The following is a 23041-nucleotide window of genomic DNA, read 5'->3' as shown; positions in this document are numbered from 1 at the left end:
ATGAATTAAACACAAAAGGCTCAAATCTCCAGAGTATTTATAAAACTAAAACGCAATAAAACTGTTATTTTCAAACATTGAAAGTTAAAGATATAAATGAACAATGCAAGGTTTTAGAAGTTATATTAGAACTGCCTTCTTTAGACAGCTACAAACTAAAGACAAAAGAAATATGTGTACATCATTAAGGTTACTTTAAAAATTAAGAAGTATTTAAAGTAGTGTTTGTGAGTTTTGAGCTATTGTGTTACAGATGTATTAATTTGTTTTTAAGTAAAGCATTACAAGTAGTATAAAGTATTTATTTTATTAGAAATTAAAGTAAAAATACGTTATTTTTGTATATTTTTAAAAATGAAATTCACAAAAGAATATTTTAACTAAAATAGCTTTTAGCTGTAAACTTTGAGATGTAACTTTTTTACTAAAAATTTAGTCAAATGAAGTACTTCTTTAAACTACTTTAATCCATATAAAGCGAACAAGCTAGTTTTTACTTTAGAAAACATAACAAAAACTTCACAAAAAAATAATAAATTTGTACTTAATGTAAGTAACTAGCTGTAAGTTTCCAAATTATATATACTTTTTTTTTATTGTTTTAAGGCAATAGTCAGCAAACTGCGGTTAATTAGAAAAATGCGGCTGACGAAAATATGATCCGCAAATGCACTAAAATGGAGAGTAGAAAAATGTTTGAGGTAAAATCTAAAGAATACTAAAAACCTACACTGTATATCTATGGTATGTTTTGAAAAGTAAAAAAACTTTTTTTTTTCGATTAGTTTTTGCTTATTATCTTATGCCTTCCGATTTCTGTTTTAGTTGATAAAATAATTAATTTACAAAGAAGATTAAAATAAACAAACATTATATCTAATAATTATTCTAAAAGTATAAATAACAAACAATCTTTTCAAAATATTTTAATAGATAAGTCTAAGTATCAAATAAGAAAGTTTAATATAGATATTGGTGTTAAATAGTTTTTATACAACTTGACTTATTTTTACATCTATGCTAAACTAACAACATAGTAGTATATAAATGGTTTAAGATAGTCATATTTTTACTAATATAAAAGTAATTTTACAGCATTTCAACAAACTGTAAAAAAAAAAGTTAAAGTAAATTTAAGAAGCTAAACAAAACTGTTTCGATACTTAATAAAAGAATAATCTTAAAACATAGAAACTAAAACAGAAAACTTTGCAAAACAAAACCTTAGAAAATTTATAATCGTAAAAGTAAGAAATTTTGTGAGGTTTTAATAAAAGCATAACTAAAAAAAGTATGACATAACTTTGGAATTGTATTTAAATAAATTACTTTACTTTAAAAAAAAATAACTTAAGCTTAAAAAGTAAAACAAATTTAGTTCAAAAACTTAGAAAGCTAACATTTTCAAAATACTTAAAGCTTTAATATTAAAAACTTCAAGTACATATTCAAGAATATAATGTTTGCTTAACATAGCTACAAACTTGATTAACATCAATATCATAAAATTCAAGAGTTTTTTTTAAACTATTAAAGAAACTGTTTAGTTAATTTTGCAAATCTTAGACATATGTTAAATGGTGTTATTTTGTTCTAAATATTAACTCTAGACGGTATTATTGTTGCTATTTGAAATTTGCTAACATTTTTTATAAATAAAAAAAACTTAAAACATTTGAAATATAAACACCATTATTTAGACAAAACTTCCAAATTAAACTAATTTACTGTTTGCTAGAGACAGTTACAAACTTAGTTTATTTGAGCATACAATGAAAACGGTACTTTAATTTATCACATTATTTTAATCTAGTTATTCTTACTTTAGACTATGACGTCATATTTGCTTATAAAAACGTACAGTTAACATTATATTTTTTAATTCGAACTAACTGTCTTTCTATTTGAATAAGGTTTTGTAATAAATAAAGTAAATGTCTATTGAAGCTGAAATTAAAGCATTAGTTGAGTCCTCCAAAATTGGGAAACAGCTGAAAGAAAAACTGATTGCCATTGGAAGCAAGAAGGACAATGAATTTAGTTGTTTTCAAGCTGAGATGCTTAAATTGAAGAAAGATTATAATGAAAAAAGTAGAATTATTGAAAATAACATTGATCAGATTCAAAAAGATGAATCCAGCAGTAAGAGAATAGACAATATAGAAAATAGAATTACAGAATTACAAAAAAGTTTCTCAGAATTTAAGTCTGATTTTTCTTCTAAATTTAACAAGTTTGAAGCTAAATTCTCCAAATATGCTGATGCTATGCAGAAAAGTGAACCAACAAAATTTATCACAAACATTAGTACCAAATTAAATTTAGTAGCAGAAAAAATAGATGCTGAAAATGAACAAAAACTGAAAGAAAAGAAGGCTTTAAATGTAATAATATTTAACATTCCAGAAAGTAAAAATCCAACTCATAATGCACTAGAAAGTTGCAAAAATGATTTAAAAATAATTTAACAAGTATTAGGAGAAAATAAAATGAAAAAAGAAGAATTTAAGTCACTTTATCGAGTTGGTAAAATTGCAGCTAACAAAATCAGACCAATTATAGTCAAATTAAATAATTTAGCATCCAAACACAGACTGTTAAGACTGAGAGATTTGAAAATGTTTAATGGTGAAATTGAATCAAAAGTCTACATCAACCCTGACAGAACTCTCTTGGAAATTGAAGCTTTCAGAAAATTGAGAAAAGAAGTTAAAATAAAGCAAGCCATCGCTGATGAGAATAAATTGGACATAAAATATGTTATAAGGAACAACAAGATAGTTGAACTGACAAAACAGCCCTTTCGTTACCGCTCCCAGGACATCTGGGATTAGTGGAGGAAATCGTGAGTCAACGGGTATAAACTTATTAAGTGATAGGATTAATTTTAACACTAACAAGTTTTCCTATATAAATTGTAACAACAACTATTTAAAAGTTTGTTACACTAATATAAGATCTGTTTTAAATAAATTTTATATTTTAGAGAACTATATAAATTTGAATAACATTGATTTATTTTTTTTGACTGAAACATGGTTGACTAATAAGGTCAACGATGCCACAGTGTGTCCTTTTAACTATAACATTTACCGAAGTGATAGGTCTAGTAGGGGTGGAGGTGTTGCTATCCTTTTCAAAAATTCGCTTAAAGTTATTAAAGTTAAAAACGATTCTATCTCTACTAGCAACATCAATTTTGAATACCTATGTGTAGATGTAATTTTTAAAAAGATGAAATTAAGGTTTTGTTGTGTCTACCTTCCTCCACTGTCTGCTAGATGCGCACTGACTGTTCAAAATGTAATCAAAATGATTAAAATGGTTTTTCCAAAAGAGTGTTCTTTTTATGTTCTTGGTGATTTTAATATGCCAAATATAGATTGGAGGATTCCTAGCACAGATTTCAATAAACCCCATGAGTGTTTTCTTAATTTTTGTACAGACAATTTTTTAATCCAAGTAATTGAAAATCCAACCCATAAGAATGGTAACATTCTTGATCTCATAATTTGCAATCATTTTGGTCTAGATAGAATCATATCACACTCAACTAATTTTCCATTAACAAACACTTGTGACCATAACTTGCTTTCACTAAAAATTAAAATTGAAAATAAAACAGTACCTATTGCTAAAGAAGTCTCATATGTCTATAAAAAAGCAGATTTTGAAAGCATCAATGATTTCCTGTCAAAAATTAATTGGACCTCTTTATTTAAAAATTCAGAAAATCTCCAGCATTTCTACGATCAATTCATCAGCTCAATCCAAATCTCAATCAAACGTTTTGTTCCAATTTTTTCTAAAAATAACAAAAGTAAAAAATATCCATCTCATATTAAAAAGTTATTAAAAGAAAAAGCGAATCTATACAAAAAAAGTAAGACAAATAAATCACTTTTGATAAAATACAAAAACAAGTCTAAAGAATATCAATTAGCTGTTAAAAAATACAACTTTGAATATGAAAACAAATTCTGCAAAAACCCAAATTTAAAAAAGTTTTATAGCTACGTGAAATCTAAACTTAAGTTAAATAATTCCATACATCTCTTATATGATAATGATAAAAACAAAACAGTAACCTCAGATTTTGAAATAGCAACACTTTTTAACATAAATTTTCAAAAAGTTTTTAAAAAAGACGAGAGTTACCAGTCTTTTAAGCTACCCCAAAAAAATTGTAGTAAGATGCAAAATTTTTTCATAACCTATGAAGACATTATAAGTTCAATTAACCACTTAAAAGATAAAATCATAAGAACGCCAGAAAACATTCCACCCTATTATATCAAGCATGTTATCCAATCAATAATATTTCCACTTTCATTAATATTTAATTGCTCTCTAGAACTATCTGATGTTCCTAAACAATGGAAAACATCTATTATTATTCCTGTGCACAAGAAAGGTAATATACACGATGCATTAAATTACAGACCAATATCTCTAACAAGTGGCTTTTCAAGAATTTATGAACATATTGTATCTGTAAAAATTCTCAATCACCTCTTTGATAACAAATTATTAACTAACAAACAGTTTGGTTTTGTTCCAAACCGCTCATCAACCATTCAACTGTTAACATGCTTACATTCTTGGTTAGTTCCTTATCTCAAAAATGAATTTACTAAAGTAGTCTATACGGATATTGAAAAAGCCTTTGATTCAGTATCACACAAAAGATTATTAAAAATTTTAAATCAGTATAGGCTACATGAAAGCTTAATTGATTGGTTTGATAACTTTTTAAATAATAGATCACAAAGAGTACTCATCAATAATACGCTTTCTGACTCTTTAACAATCTACAGTGGAGTACCACAAGGTGGTGTAGTTGGTCCCCTTCTCTTTTTAATTTATATTAATGATATTTGTTCAAACATTGATATTAAAAGTGAGTTAAGCTTTTTTGCAGATGATGCCAAAATCTTTAGTCAGTCAAATACTTCATTACAACTATCTTTAGATAATATGTACATATGGTTAAAAACAAGAAAACTAAACTTAAATCCTAGCAAATGTAAAATTCTAACCATTAACAAAAAAGAATCTTCTCCAACTGACCTCTTAATCAATAACATCAAGTTACCAGAAATTAAAGTTTTTAAAGATTTAGGAATTTATATTTCCAAAGATTTGAAATGGAATGAACATATCAACTATTTATATAAGATTGCAAAAACTACATGTTATCAAATATTGAAAAGTTTTAAAACTAATTCTGCTTCAATTCTGACAAAACTATTTAAAACATACGTTCGCCCTAAACTTGAGTTTAGTACCCAAATTTGGTCACCCCATTTAAAAAAGGATATTAACAAAATTGAATCTGTGCAAAGGAGTTTTACCCGTCATATTTGTAATCGTTGCAACATATCTTACACGTCATATAATGATAGAATGATTAAATTTGGATTGAAATCACTGGAATATAGAAGATGGGAATTTGATTTATTAATTCTTTACAAAATTATCAATGGCAAATATAAAAGTTTTTTTGACCAGTTTTTTAATTTTTCCCAAAATAAATATCAACTAAGAGGAAATAATTTGAAAATAAAATGTAAACATGATTTTCAAAACAGTCAGTGGCATGGCGCATTTTTTCACAGAGCAAAAGCTATGTGGAACAGACTACCTCAGGATATAGTATCTTGTGAGAGGGTAGAACAATTTCGTTTAAAGCTAAAAAGATTTGACTTAAATACGATAAATACCAGTAAAATTAACTAATTTTCCACTGTAACAAAAGGAAAAATATTCGTTTCCCTACGCCTCCCCCCTACAAACTATTAGTTTACTTATATATTTTGTAGTTATGAATATTGTTTTATAAGCCATGATATTAGACAAACTTCTTTACTGTGTGTACTAAGTAATATATAAATTTGAATTTTTTGAACTGAATTTTCAATTTAGTTCATTTGTTTATCATATTGTGTTTAACTTTGTGTTTTCATTTAAATTGTGTTTGTATATATATATATGTATAATTTATCTTAAAGTTTTGAATATAAGTTTATTTTCTTTTTCTCTTTTTGTGTGTCCTGTTTAAGTGGCTCAGGTTTTGATGCCTGAGTCCAACATTGCACAATAAACAATATAATAATAACTGTTAATTGCTTAGGTTTTATCGTATATTCTTTAGTTAACATATGTAATCTGTTTAAGTAAAGGAACATACTTGTACTTTTCGTAATCAATTAGCTGTAATTTTTGAAATTAAATACGAAAGTTTCTATGGTTTTAATGCAGGGGGTCAGCAAACTCTAGTCCATTAGGAAAATGCGTGTGGCGAAGGGTAAATGTCGGAAAATAGTAATTAAGCCTGCAAAATAAGTTTTCAAACTTAATCTAAAAACTTAAAGATATTAATTGAAAAATTGATAGAAAAAAAGATCTGAAGAAAATTTTAAGAAACTATATACTTATAAACTAAGTGTTTCGAGTATATAATAAAGTAAAAACTTCGATTTCGGTCCGCGATATTTATGAGATGAAAGTTAATATTTAAACTCTTACGTCACATATAAGTTTTAAAACTAATATTTTACTAGTGATGTACCGGACCCGGATCCGGACTTTTTTTTCAAATTAGAATCCGGCCGGAACCGGATCTGGACTTTTTTTTCAAATTAGAATCCGGCCGGAACCGGATCCAAACTTTTTTTTCAAATTAGAGTCCGGCCGGAACCGGATCCGGATTTTTTTTTCAAATTAGAATCCGGCCGGATCCGGATATCAGACAAAAATGGCAATATCCGGCCGGACCCGGATAGTGAGTCCGGTACATCACTAGTATAAACTAGCCTGAGTCAGAATGAGGTTTTTAAAAACTGAAAAAAAGAACTTAAATCTAAAAATAAGTAGAACAGCTAGCCACAAGGTTTACAAATTTAGGTGTTATTTACAATTAAAAATCTGAAATAAAGTTCTTGAACAAAATACACTAGAAAATTACAAAATATTGAAAATTGGATCAGCTCAAACTCATTTAAAATCTAAAAGAAAACTAGCCTGAGTTTTTATAAAAAACTAAACTAGCCTGAGGCAGTCCAAGATTTTCTAAAATTCCCAAAAATTTTCAAACTAGCAGGGTTGCCACTGTTTAAGTCAATAAAACTAGCTAGAGTGAGTATAAACAAGCCTGAGTCAGAATGAGGTTTTTAAAAACTGAAAAATTACTTTAATCTAATAGTCAGTAGAACAGCTAGCAAAGGTTGACAATTTGGTAGTAAAGTTGAGGACTGATTGTGGTACACTTAACTTATTAGTACTACCCATCATAGTTAAATCCTACCTTATTTAATTAATATCTAACAAATACTAAATTCTAACTGAGACTACTTTCTATAATCAGACACGACAGTTTTGAGTGATAAATCTTTTATATAAAACACAACAAGAAATACTAGCATATACAAAATTATTAATTACTTTGGTAACACTTTAAAAACTGGAAGCGATTTAAATCTATATCAAAAGACTTAAGACAAAAAACTAAAAATCAAATAAAACTTTTATTAAACAAGAAACTGTAAAAATTTTAATAAACTATTAAACTATAAACCTGGCTCAAATATTTAAACAATTAAACACCTGTTGAAATATTCACTTTTAAAACAAAACACTACTTACAATAAGCATTCACAAAAACGTTCAAGATATTTTGTTGCTTCAAGCTACACACCAAACTAACTAACTGCTTACATATAAACTGCGTGTCATGTTCTGATGTTTTGTTACATCAGTATTTAGTTTGAAAAATTTCGTCATATGATTCTCATTGGCTCGTACATTCAACCGTATTAACACTAAATATTCTCTAAGCTCAACTTTAAACAATAAATAATGCAAGTATTCATTCCAAAGTTTTCAATTTTACAACATATGTAAAGAGTTGCACTTCATGAAATGTTTATTTCATAGTTTAAATGTAAACAAATGTAAATTAGTCACGTGTACAAAATGAGCCAATCACGGTAGGTGTTTAATTTTAACTGACGAAAATGACTCTTATCAATTTACACAGGGTTTGTTTATGAAAAAATACTTTTCAGTAAACTATTTTTTACTAACTAGATCCGGGTCCGGCCGGATCTTTTTTAGTATCCGGCCGGACCCGGATCCGGACTTTTTTTTTTTAAATTAGAATCCGGCCGGAACTGGACCCGGACTTTTTTTTTTTTCAAATTAGAACCCGGCCGGAACCGGACCCGGACTTTTTTTTTTAAATTAGAATCCGGCCGGAACCGGATCTTGACTTTTTTTCAAATTAGAATCCGGCCGGATCCGGATATCAGACAAAAAAGGCAATATCCGGCCGGACCCGGATAGTGAGTCCGGTACAACACTATATTTTACTTAACTTTTTTTGATTTTTCAGCAGATTCTAGTAGTTTATTCAAGCTTTATCAGTTTTCATTCAGTTAACAAACAATAATTCTCAAGGATAATACTTACACTTTGCTAAAAAACACAGTAAAAATTTGGAAAATATAAATAATATATATGAAGAATGTAAGGCATATATTTTTGAATGTTCTAAAAAGAACTTTAAAAAGGTTTTGTTTATAAGGAATAAAATACTCATTAACATGTTAGAACTATAAACTTATTTAAAACGTAGGAAATTTTTTATTGTTCATCGAAAGTTACAGTGTAAATAAAAAAAAACTAAGATAAAATTAAACTATCGATTTCTTATTCAATATTATACACAGTTTTTAATCTTTGTAAATTAAAAAATTGTAACTCAGATATATTTATCAGACGAAATGGTTTAATTTTTGAAATATCGATCAAAATAAAAAATAAATTGAAATAACGTGTTGTAAGTACGAATTTTTGTGTCAATATATAAATTAATACTTCAAAAAAGTACTCTTTTTACGATTATGTCGTTTAGATTGTTGGTTCTTTAAAAGATAAAATTTATACTTATCAGTTATAATTAAAGTTAAAAAACTTAAATTTTAAGCATTGAAAATATTTATTAAAAACGATTATAAGAAATAAGCTAGCTCAGATAATAATAAAAACTAAAAAAACATTTAAAAATAGTATTTGCTATTTGTAAATTAAAACAGTTGTTTAAATGCTCATATTTACGAAAAAAGTATGTTATTATTATCTGATGTAGTACAGTACATGATAAATTTTAAACTTATATAAGTAAAATAAATACACTGAATTAACATTCAACAAAAAAAAAATAATTTTTTTAAATTGATTAAAAAATAATCAATCTCTTTTTATTTACAGATGTTTTAACACATTTTATATAGTCTTGTTTGTATTATTTTTTAAAAGTAAGTATGTTAAAAACTTTATGTTAAAAATATAAATAGTTTTTATATAAATTTTTGTTAATTTCTCAAATTTTTATTGTTCGTTTAGAAAAAAAACGTATACTTTAATTATGCTATCAGCATCAAGTGATGATTATATAAAAAACATAAGACGTAACAAAGTTGTGTGACGTATTAACATATACTAAAACAAACTAACTCATTTTTATAATATAAATTAAAGAAGCTTTCTCTATAGTTTCATCAATGTCATTATCAAATTTTGTAGCTGTCTTCAGTAAACAGCAAATAAATTATCTTATGAATTTGCTCTCGCATAGATATTTAGTTATAAATATTTAAATCACAGTCACCTTCTTCAGATTAATAATTTTGAAAAAACTTCTAATGTACTTGCCTATGGTTTGCTATTTTATCTTGCAACGTTTTTAGCTCTTTCTAGGAGATAGTGAAACACTTAAACAATTTTTTTTATCTTAATATTTCGTATTTTAATATTAATACAATTAGTTATAACTAAAAAAATTGAACTTTATGTTTATTGAACTAATATGTATTTTGCTGTGTTAAACAACTAAACACAGTTTTATGAAGATATGTAAAAATTTACTTATAAGAATACTTTAATAAAGAAAGCGTTTTTTTTAAGTTGTTTACCAGAAAAAAATAACGTACAAATTGTTTTTTTATCAATTATAATAAAGTTACTTATTTACTTTCTGCTAAAGACAGCTACAAGCTTCCAAAGGTGAAATACATAAGGTTACACGATGCTACTATAATTTATTGTATATTTTTGAACAAGTTTTTGTTGGTATGAATAATGACACCACGTATCTTAAATAACAATAAATTTTGATTTTTTTGATTTTACAGATGATTATTTTGTTTACTAAAATTTTACCGTGCTTTTTAAGTTAGCAAGCAACAAAAATAAAATTGACTAATTCAAATGAACTATGAGTTAAAAAATTATACAAAGGCTTTACTTTTATTTTTTTTATTGAAAAAACAATCAAATATTATTTGTAGAAAACACCCAAAAATTGTCAAAGCTTAAACCAAGGACGTTCTAAAACTAAAGTTTAATTTAATAGAAATATTTAAAACTTTTAGTTTGTTAAATTTTTTTGTTATGGTATTTACATACTAATCAAATTTTCAATTTTATTAGCTGTACTATTCAATGATTAACCAATTGTTTAATTTAGATATTAAAAAAACAACAATATTTTTCTTTATTAAAACTAATGTTTAAAAACTGTGCATACTAATATTTTATTTTAATTTCAATTTCGACAACAAGCAATTAATACAGTAGGGACATCAAGGTACGCTCCTTGACCTGAGGCTAAAGTTTATATCTACAAGAAATGCGTACCTTAAAGTTTTAAAAAATTTAATCCGTTATCTCATCAAAATTAAAATAAACTACTGTCTGTTTTAGACAGCTAAAAAGTTGCTTCATAATCGTGTTAAGAAATTCCACAAAACTGCTAAACGGCTAAAAATGTAGAAATTGAATAAGCAAGCTTTTGTTATATTTTTTAACGACAAAGGTATTAAGTTATAACTCTCTGCTCAAGCCTCGTTTATGGTTTATACTTTAAGTGTAAAGTTTTTCTTTGTAAAACTATTATTAGAAATATAGTTTAAAAATTTAGCTTACTAGGTTTATATATAAATAACTAGGTTCTATCAAATGTTATAAATTAACATTACATTTTTTTTTTCATTTTTTGGATGAAGACTTACATAAAAAACTAAGATAATTTTGCAAAAATATTTTGAAAATAGTCATAAATAAGTGTATCGAACTTATTTAGTTTAATGTTGTCATTTAAAATTAAATTGCTTTTTATAATACACTCAATAATTGAAAACGCTTTATATAGTTTGTAAACTTTTAGTTTCTACTTTATCATAGTATTTATACAAAATTTCTACTTTTTTAAATAATTTTTGTTCGTTTCTTAAATCAGGCGACATGGGTTAAAATAAAATTTTTATATATCTTATGATCAAAAATGATTTTTTTTTCAACACTAAATGAAAAAAGCTATGTGATTTGATTTTTAGAACTCATAAAACATAGCTCTAAAACAATTATAATTTAAAGAAACATTAAGTAAAATTTAATTATTCTTTCTCGAAGGATAGTTGACAGACAGTTAATCGATAGTTTTCAAAAACTTCGTCGTTATATGGAACTATTATTTCCAGATTCTTAATGACTTAGACTTTTAGAATCGTAAAACTAATATTATATTTTTCATAGTCAAACATCTAATAAAAGTTAAAGTAGCAATAGCAACACATAATAAAACTCAAACCATTTAAAATTCTTTACATATGACCTAATAGTTCAAACCAGTAATACTTTTAAATTAATTTGTTAAAAGTTAAAAAAGCTATTTTGAAGTTTGTTTTGTCGCTTTTTCAGTTTGTAGTCTTTATAAGTAGACGATAAAATCTAAACTAACTCAATAAGCTTACATAGTTTAAAGCTTAATATATTTCATTGGATTGAAAAAATAGGTAATTATATTATTTAAAGTTAGACAAATTTAATTTTGAATACTTGATCAGCAAAGTATTTGTAATAAAATAACTAAACTTCGCTAAAAGTTGTTGCTTAAGATATAAATATAACAAAAAAAGCCTGTAAGTCAGTACTTTATGCACAAAAAAAGTGTATATAACACATCTCATTTTATAATAAAGTTCAAGGTTTTTTTACTGGTGCTGAATTAAACGAGCTAGCAGGAAAGTTTTTTAAATGAAATAAAAAGAAACTATTGGTCAATCAAAGTTTAGTTTTCAAAGGTGGTAGTCTAGTTTTATTACCAAAGCCTTCTAGTATCAAAAAATCTTGTTTTCTTTGAGTTTTTGTTGTTACAAGTCACTGTAGTTTCATTATAAGTGACAATCGAATAAACTAAAAAAACATTAAATAGACGTTTTCTACAATTAAATGCAGTTGTCTAAAGCAGATAATATTTTACTTATTCATGAAAGTTTGCCTTGTTTTTATGACTAGCGATCTTTTAATGTTTTATTAATTTCAGTTTTCTTTAGGTTTTGTTTAAATACTACTTTAATACTTTGTTCTATTTTTTATTGCCTTAAACAAACTAAACTAATAGTTCATCTTAATTTTAAACTTATTTCAAGAACGTAAACATTATAAAATATAAATATACTAACAAAATATTTCTAAAATAAACTGATACGAATTTAGAACATGGTATATCAAAGATTTGTAAACACTTCTACACTGAGAAAACCTCTATTAATATCCATATTTTTAGTATTGCTAGAGAAAAATATTGACACAATTTAAAAGATGTACTTTTGTTTGAATTATATTTTATTTAAAACTTTATAGACCCTTATTTACTGTAAGTTACTTTAAATTTGAGTTACTTTCTTTAAGCAACATATAGTATGTGTATGAAAGAACAATTTCGAAATTTATTTAATATTTAGCTTTAAATTGTACTCTAATTGTTTTTATTACTGTTTGATGCAGAGGTCGGCAAGCTTAAAGTCGCTGAATATACAAACTTTGCAAAATTTTTTTTTAATTTACAAAAGATATTGCTCGGTTTATAAATAAGAGTAAAAAATGATGTCAGGTAAAACTTATAAATTTTTACTAGTTGCTTTAGCTTTGTTATAAAAATTAAAAACTACAACTAAAGCCTTCGAATATTTTATCTTGACATGACTGGAGATCAATGAATTTTTGCCCGAAGGAAGATGTTAATAACTCAACTAATTAATTTATTAAACTATAAGTTTGAGTGCTGCATGACCATTAATCTTGTTTGTGTTGATTCTGCTAAAACTTTTAAACTTCGAATTTTCGCATTTTCTGTTATTTTAACACAGTTTTGTAAAGTCTTCTTTTGTGTTCTTAAAACAATAATTTAAAGAATAACAAAGTTTATATATTGAAAAAGAAAACGAAAATGAGAAAATAATATTTTCTAGTAGTTAAGTACACTTTTAGGCACTTTGCAGTGCCTTTTAAAATTTTATATCGATTGATAACTTTTATTTTAAAACTTATCATTTAAACAATACATCTCTTTTTATACTCAAACTTGATTAAGTTTCTGTGTGTAAAACTCCTGTGACGTCATTATGCGTGTCAGAAAGTATTATTTTTAGTCAAGCGCTTAATGTAGAAGTAGAAAAAAACTGTGTTTTTACCAAACTTGACTAGTTTTCAAACAAAAGTACACTCTAGAAATAATTACTCTGAGTCATTATGAAGTTTGATAACCTTTAAATTTTTTTTTCTAAGTTAAAATATAATTAAGTTCTTTATTGGTTATAAGCTAACAATAATTGAAACTAAATCAACTAAATATCATTCAAAACTATAAAAAACTGTACATTTTTTAAAGTATTTTAATTATCCATAGTCTTTTATATAAAACAAAACTATCTTGAGTTATCCTGAGTTTGAAAAATAACCTAAAATAATCTTGAATTATTCTAAGCTGTACTGATTCATAATAAACTTTTCAAAAACTTCAATACATCCTAAGTTACCCTAAATGTCTTGAGAATCCCGATAAACCTTGTGCAAACCCTTAGTTAAAAACACTTTCATAATAAATTCTTATACAAACCAAATGTATATAAAACAATATTAAATAGTTCAATTTCTTTTTAGAATTTTTTAAAACATGAAAATATCTAAAAAAATTATTTTTTTTGAAAGAAATTCGTTTAAAAATCTAAAATAATATTTTTTGTTTTTATCTCAAACAGACTTTAGAAAAGAAACTTTAAAATAATAATATTTGGAAATTTTATAACTATAATGAAAATTAAAAAAAACTATCTTTTGTTTAAAAATAGCACTAATTGATAGTAAAATAAGAAAAATAATTCATCTTTTTTTAATAAATTTATTTATAACTTGATATTACTATTTTCTATTTTAAATATGGTTTTTTTACACAGTATTTATAGATCCTTTTTGTAGTAACAGTGGATATTAATTACCAAATGCATGTTCAATAATAAAAAATTACTTTTTAAATTTTAATTTAGACTTATTAAAATTTTTATCCTTTATTAACCAATAAAGACTCAGCATTTTTAAAATATATTATTACAGTAAAAAAAAATACTGATATAAACTAAGAGTTTTAGGGAGTAGTTGAATAAAACCAGTGTAAAAGCTTATAGATAAATTTGCGACGAAAATTCATAAACTTTTCAACTTTACTGATTAGCGTTATCTCAATTTGTAATTTGTTCACTTTAAAGTGAACAAAATACTACTTTAACTAAAAACTGTATGTTTACTGAGACTTAAATTAATTTGTATAATTTTAAAGTTATGTAAAGTGAGGCTAACACGGTACTCACAGTATGCAGTGTTTATTTATTAAGAAAAAATATAATTTTTGTAAAGAAATTATGCTTTTTTTTATTTATTGTTTTAGTTTTACTTTTTTTTTAAACTAATAGTTTGCTTTTATTTTTTATAAGTTATTAATTTTTTTTATTCTCGATATTTTATTTACAAATGTTTTTCATTTCATTATTAAAAAATAATCAAAATTCGTGATACTACCACGGTGCACAAACATTAGTGCGTATTTTTTGAATTTTAAGTTTCATAGAGTTTACGAATAAAGAAAAAATCCATTTGCAAAAATTTCCATTTTTAATCCATTTTTAATGCAAAAGTCCAAAGAATGGACTTTTGCATTAAAGCCGATACACAATTTTTTCTGCGCAACGGTTATGAATATTTGGTATCCAAAAAGTTCGTTTAATTTTTTAATAGTACATATACACAGTTAAAAAAAAAAATAAGTAGAGAAATTAAATGCTTAAATTGGAAAGGAGTACATTCTAAACTTTCTTGTTTTCATCATTCTTCGGTGCACATTAGCGTTAGTTTCCCTTCCTACGCTACGCCGATGAAAGCCACTAATTCTAAATTATAAGAAGGGTTTAAGTTAGTTTTTTAATTGTTATGTGTCATTAGTATTGAATTTACTTTTAACCTTAACTTTACAAGTAAAGTTGTTATTGATATTTTCATTAAATTAATAAACTGGTGTAACTAAAAACGTTTACTTTGGTTTTAAAATATAGAAAATATTTCAAAACCTAAATATTTATTAAGCTAGTTAATAATTTAAATAAATAATTTACTCGCTTTTGAAGACTGCTAGAAACTTTAGAAATTATTACTGAAGAATGTTTTTAATTCTAATTTATTTTATTTTCTAAATATCGAAATAAATTTTGTTGGTTTTAGTTATGACGTTATATATTTTTAGTTAATACTTGTTTTAGTAGAAAATTTTAGAGAATAACATCAGTTTCTAACATATTGCTTAAAATACATTGTGTTTTATTTAACTATGCGTCAATCATTACACGAAAAATCCCTAAACTTAAATATATTTTTAACGTTTCACACCCTATGAGTTTTTATTGAGTAAATCTTATGAAATTAGTTCAATGTATAAAAAAAAAAAATTATAGCATTTGATGACTTATACTAAAATCTAAATTACATAACTCCCCTAAGTCAACACGTTTTTAAAATTTTGATTTATTTATTATTTTGCTAAACTTAAGAAAAAATAAAGTTTTAAAAAAAGTCCTATAAATATTTTTTATACACGAAGTTGTTCTGAATAAACGTTTTTGATTTCTTTAAATTAAATTAACAAATAAATAAAACTTATAATAACATACAACAACAATCTAAGACAGAATTCATAAATATTCTTCGTAGTAGTGTTTGTCAATAACTCAAACAACAATTTTATGACTCGTACTTTATTTAAATATCTACTTTTCTTTTCAAGTTTTAGTTTTTTTGTTTCACATATATTACACCAATTCTCTTTCTGTATTTATTTGTGTTTTTGCTGATAATTAAACTAATAGTAGTAATAATATATTACTTTGTGTATAAAACATTTAAAGTCAAAATATCTATTAAAATGGCAAACTGATATCACTAGCTATTTTACGTAACTATTAGACAGTTAAAAACTTTTCATGAACAAAGTTAAAGAATCCAAAATGTTTTACTCAAATTTATTTTTTAATGTTTAGCTAGTTTTTGTTAGTTTATAAATTCTGATGTCACATACGTTTAATTTAATTTATACTTTACTATGTTTTTTTTTTAATGTTCATTAACTGCTAACTGCTTAAAATATATCGTGCTGTATTTGAGCGAGATTTCAAATTTTCATAGCGATTAAAAGCACAAGATTGTTTAAATTTTGAATAATTACGTCACAATTTAAATAAGCTACATTAAAATCAATTCAATTTGGTTTTATAGTAATTTTAATGATTATATGCTATTTTCCATGACTGTCACATATCCTTTTTAGATTTATTTTTACTAACGAGGTCTTTGACCGAAACTTAGTTTGTTAAATAAATTTTCGAAAGAATTAATTCATGTATCGTGCTGCTTTTGTTAACGTAAAGGAATAGGAAATCCTGAGTTACAGTGTATATTATATATATATTTAATACTTATATCAGTAAACTTTATAAAGATCACAACTTTTGTGAATTAGTTTTTTAAACTTTACTCTTTTTACTATTGTAATGAGAATTAAATAGTTCAAACCACGATTTAAAAAAACACTACAGTTACAAAACTGAGGTATTAAGCTCAATTTTGAATGTAGACCTTTATCTAAAAATTAACATTAATTTTTTATTGAAATAATACTAAAGTAAGAAATAAAAAAGGAAAAGAAAGAAAAATGTGAACGCTCACAGTCACAACTATGGTCATAGGATTGGTTTTAGAAAAAGACCTTTCGGTCATCGAGCCTCACACCATAATTTTTTTATTTTGAGCAGTTTTAATTAAACTAATTAATAAACTCAAGATAAACAAAAAATCAACATTATTACTTAATTTTTTTTTTCAAAGTATTACTATTTAAATAAATTCAAAACTAGATTATCTTTAAACGAAAAAAAATGGTGTGCCTTTTTTTTTTATACCTATTTCTACCAATATTGACTATGGAAACCATAGTGTGCCATAAGCACTACACCCTCTCCTTCCCTAGATTTTGACTTTTACAATCATGTACGTTAACATTTTTCTTGTTGATCTTTTACAAAAAAACGAAAAAACTAAACCAAGTTTCATAATAACATAAAAAGGGAAAAGTCGTATAAATGCAGTGAAAAAGAAAAACATATGTCTCATCTTTAAATATATAAATAAGAATGAACACGAGTATAAAAAAAAAACTGTAAGTCATACTATACGTTTATAACATCTGTAAACTTTTTTAGTTTGTGATTAAATTAATTAAAAAAAAACATATCTATTATTTGTTATTAACCAAATATGATTGCTTATTCTCATAACTATAACTGTTGTAAAAACTTAAGGAAATATAAATATCTATCTAAAAAGAAATTATACTTTTCAATGTACAAATGTATTTTGAAGAAAACTTAACAAATATCTAATTTACTCTACAAAAAAACAACTTAACAAATATCTAATAAACTATACATAAAAACAAGTTAAAAAGTAAAACTTAACTTGTATGGTAAATTTGACATTGGAACAAAAAATAATTTAATCTATAAATTAAATAAGACTATAATACTTTACATCATTATTAATTACAGATTGATTACTTTTTCTTCATTTTAACAAGAAAATTTAAAAAAAAAAATTTACAGTAAGTTAAACAATAGTTTAAACTATCATGTAAAATATAAAAAATTAAAAATAAATCAAACATTTAGAGAATCTAAGTTACTATCTGTTTAAGATAACTATAAATTAATAAAAACCGATGTAACGAACGTATAAAATTGTTTTATTTATAAAAAACAGTACAGCTAGTTTTTGCGCTTGAAATTATCATTTTATATATTTAATTAAATTTAAATATTTAAACTTTACATTTTTAACATTCTTAATTCTATTTTAATAATTACATAAGATAAAAGCAAGTATTAATTGCTTTTATATACTTTAAAAAGTAAAAATAAAATTCTCTAAAATAAAGCACTTTTATAAGAAACAAGTATTTAATATAAATAACTTAAATTTTTTTTTTGATAAACTTTAAAGAATTTAAAAGTGGAGTATCAACTTGATTTTACAAACTTTTACATTGAATTTTAATACTGTCTACTTAAAACAGCTAAAAATTAAATTGACAGAATAGTGAAAACTCCTGGCAAAGCCACTTTAATTTATAAAAAATTAGGCTTGATTTCTTTTTTTTTATCATCATAGTTCTCGGTTTACCTAAAAATCAAATTTACCTTGAAAAAATTCTAACAAGCTGACTATATTGCTATACAATAAGTTGAAGCTTTTTGAAAACTTGCATATAAAGTACAAACTATATGTTCAACAAAAACTTAAATTTTTATTTCAATTCTTAAAACTATTTATGCCAGCTAGTTATATTGCTTAATTATATTTTAATATTTTGTCACAAAAATGTTTTTTATACTTGAAAAACTTACTGAAACTAAAAAGTGTAAATGAATATTCATGTTAATTAGAGCCACGCATGAAAAATTAAACAATTTCGAACATTTAAATTACTGTCTCCCTATGAAATCTACATTTACAAAGTGGCGTAGTTAATTTCATTTAAGCGTCGTTAATTTATATAAAACTATAAATCTATTTAATATTGGTTTGAATTATTATGTCAGATAGATTCACTTTGATTAATTTTAAAATTATTAGTTTTATAATTTGTAGTCGAGTTTGTATTTTTTTTGTTGCATCCTTAGCAGCTAACTTCTAGCCAAATTTATGAATTTGTTTAAATCACATCTTGTAAAAAGCAAACGGTCAGTTTTCTTTTGGTTTGTTCGATGAGTTTACTTTAAACGAAAACTTTTTGTGTTCAGCTTCTTTGATTTAAGTAAATTAGTCTTTTAAAAAAAGTAATGTCTTGTTTAAATGATATTTTATGTTGTATAGAATTCTATTATAATATATTTTTACATATTTTATTTTAAAAACATATTTTGTCCAATTAAGTTAGCCGTATAACAAGTAATCTATTAAAACACTTAGTTAAAACTAAGTAATTCATTTTCAATTATTAAATAAATATAGTAATTAGCTAACTTAAGATTGTCTCTTACATAAGTTAAAGTTTACGTTGTATTATTGACTAGGCCAGTATTTATATATAAGCACAATCTCCCAATTAGCGACACTTCACAACCTATAACAATTATACAGGTTACCTATTAAAGGAAGCATCATAGTTGTTTATCATATGTAACCTTTTGCATATGAAGTATTTGTAATAAAGTATTAAATAACTTAATCACACGTGGCGTCATGCATTAAATTTAACATCAACTACTACAAAAAGTTATAATTAATAAAATTTAATTACATGGAAACCTTTCAAATGTTGTGTTTGAAGTTTATAGATGTCTGAAGCAGACTGTTGATAAACTACTGATAAAGGTTGTTTCAGCATATAGGTAACTCCAGCAGTTGCGAGCTTTCTACTATTCCGCTTTTATACGAATCGCTTACAGAAAAGTCTATTTGGCGCACTTATTTTATTTTAATATTCAAAACTAACTTAAAATAAACATCAGTGCTAAATACTTACTACAAAAATTCAAAAACATTTTTATCACTTTATAGTTCTTATGTACTGTTGAATGATATTTTACTTACTGAATTTTAAATTTTACCGTAAACTTTATTAATTTTATAAACACCTAAAATTCTAGCTTATTTTTTGTAAATACCTTTTCATTTTAATTTAAACTCCAGGTAGGAAACAGTAAATTTAAAGTAATTTATATATTTAAAACAAAGGTTTTTAATAGATAGAAAAGTTTATTAAAGTTATACTTTATATGCTGTTATTATATTAAACAAAAAATTCTTAACGAAGTATAAAATGGAATAGTAAATGGGACGTTATAATTAAAACAAACAAAAACTTACTAAAAGTTATTAGATAAAAGAAAATAGCATTTTCAAACTTAGAACTTTGTCTTCTAATAGAAGAAAAAAAAATGATATAAAATACTAAACTTAATAACAGCTTAAGGTCAAGTTTAAGTTTGGTGAGTCTAATTGTGTAAAAGACTTACTGTATTAGTGTTAAAACTTCAATTTAACTATACATAAACTTTGTTTTTAGTAGCAACGATCACAAAGCTACAAGTTGTATAAAATTTTTTACTGCATATTTTTTTTTAACTTTTATAAATTAAGATTAAGAAAAACAGTGTGTTATACATCTAATTTATTTTCATTAAAATGAAATTAGCAATAAAAGCAACTCGTTAAGTTCGAAGTTTAAGTAACTTAAATCATTTTAAATGCTTTTATTATATCAAAGCAGCATTTTGGGTTTTTAGTACTTTATTAAAGTTTATGATGAAACTAATTGTAGACTGAAATACCTAATAGTTTAAACTTATTTACAAAACATAAAATTTTATTTAGAAAGTTGAGCTTTAACGAAATTTTTCATAACACGGTATTTTAACACTATTGTTACGAAGTTTGAGATTTTGTTATTTCTGGAAATACAATCGTTTTAAATACAAGCTCGTTTAACGTTTCATACATTTTTTTCTGAATAATTAAACGACACATTATAGCATAGTTTATAAACTACAAAAATTTTGATTGAGCGAAATCAACTTTAAAATTTCAACAATTTTTTTCATCATCAGATATCAAAAGCAAAAAAAAAAATTTTTAAGGTAATAAAGTTTATACTTTTATTAAAATTTTACCATCACTTTATCAGTTCAACGTTAATAAAGTTAAGTATGAAGTATAATATTATTTTAAATTTAATAGATATACTTATTAAAAGTATAATATTTTAAGTTGGTTTATAGTAATAACTAGCTAGTGACCAGTGATTTTTTTTTATCTTTATAGTGTTTCAATTTTTTTCTTTACATTTATTATTTTTTTTTTGTTGTTTTGGATACACTGAATAATGACATCAGTAACATGGAAATGGGTATTAAGAATAAGTATAATATTAATTTGACCAGTAACTCTTTAAAAGTAGAAATTTGGAATGTCCACCAATTTATAGGCAAATTAACTTACACGAGTGAAACATGAAGCAGAAAATTGCTTAAGAACAACTTAAAAATAGATGATTCAGATGAACCAAGAGGCGAGCTCAATTTTTTCGAAGAGTCATGTAATATTAACGACATTCACAACCCAATCGACAAGTATAAAATATTAATGGCAGTATAGCTTGTGAAAAGACATCAAAAACTATTGTGCTATAACTAAGGCAGACAATAAATCATATTTATTTTTAAAAACGTTTTTACTCACAAAAGATGGTCATTTTGGGAGAGTTTTTAGGTCTTAGCAAGATTGGGCATCACTGAGTGGTCTAGAACTAGACATTGAGATAAAAAACAAGAAAACGGGCTCAAAAAAATAGTAATCTAACTAAGTTCCTCTATATACATTTAGCACCAAAAGAGTTAAAAACTTAAATGAGAAAAAAAAATATGCCTTTGTGAAGAAAATTTTAAAATTTGCTGTAAAAATATATGTGATGTTAGTCAACAGCAAAAAAGGGTCGAGGGTAATATTTTGATTTATTGATGAACCCCTAACAAAAATTTCGAAGATTTTCATAGCAAAAAAAAAATAATCAGTATAGATATTTTCAAACAAACACCAAAAATCATGATTATCAGTATAGAATGCATCATACTAATGTTAACCATAGTAATAGCTATGGTAACTACTATAAATTCCACAATGATGAAGAAGTCAATAATACTTTGGAAAATTCAATAAATAGAAAAATCTTCCAAGCACATCAACGCTGGAAAGAAAAAACGTGTAATGGTAATTAGCCTAAGGATTGTAACTTTACTGATATATTTGAGCCTTATGAGCCAAAAAAAACTTATCCTTATGTTCAAAAAATTGAGAGGGGTAGAAGATGAGTGTCTCATATCTCTTACTAAGCCTTTGGTTAAAAAGTCCCAAAAAAAAACATCAAAAAATAGTCAATTTGATCATTAGAAAAGAAAGTGGTGTTTTTTTCTAGATACCTAATTCCATTATGTGAAACTAAAGGGTGTATAAAAGTGTCACAAAAAACCAAGCACTAGTTTCCAGTTACAAAAAAAAACAATAGCTTTAGGAGTGACTGGTCAAGTAATTTGGTTGAATAACCACAAAGGTTATGTTTTTATTAATTGTGACAACTGACAGAATGATATTTGTTTTCACCAGTCTGCCATTATGAAAAAGTACAAAACCAAGTTCCTGAAGTCAATGACATATGGTACTGTAGTTAATTTTGATATAGTGCTATGTAGAAAAAATCGCCAGAAGCTGCAAACGTTAGAGCTTTCAAACACAAATGTCTTCGAGGGTAAAAGTATAAAAATTAAACACAGACTTGTAGAAAAGTAGTTTTTGTCATCATGCACAAGTATTTGACAAGCCTTATAGTTCGACATCGAGCAAATTCTTATGAGAAAAATATATTCATCATCCACAAGCAATTGGCAAGCCTACTACTTTAACATCGAGGAAAGTCTTAAGAAAAATAATTGATCAAGCACATATACTTGGCAAGCCTTTTAGTTCGACAACGAGCAAAGTCTCAAGGCCAAATATTGATCAAGACCAAATACTTAGCAAGCATTTTAATTTAAAATTTAGCATAAAG

Source organism: Thalia democratica, chromosome 3 (assembly GCF_965202585.1).
Source record: "Thalia democratica chromosome 3, ktThaDemo2.hap1.1, whole genome shotgun sequence".
Classification (NCBI taxonomy): Eukaryota; Metazoa; Chordata; class Thaliacea; order Salpida; family Salpidae; genus Thalia; species Thalia democratica.
This window is presented reverse-complemented; position numbering follows the sequence as displayed.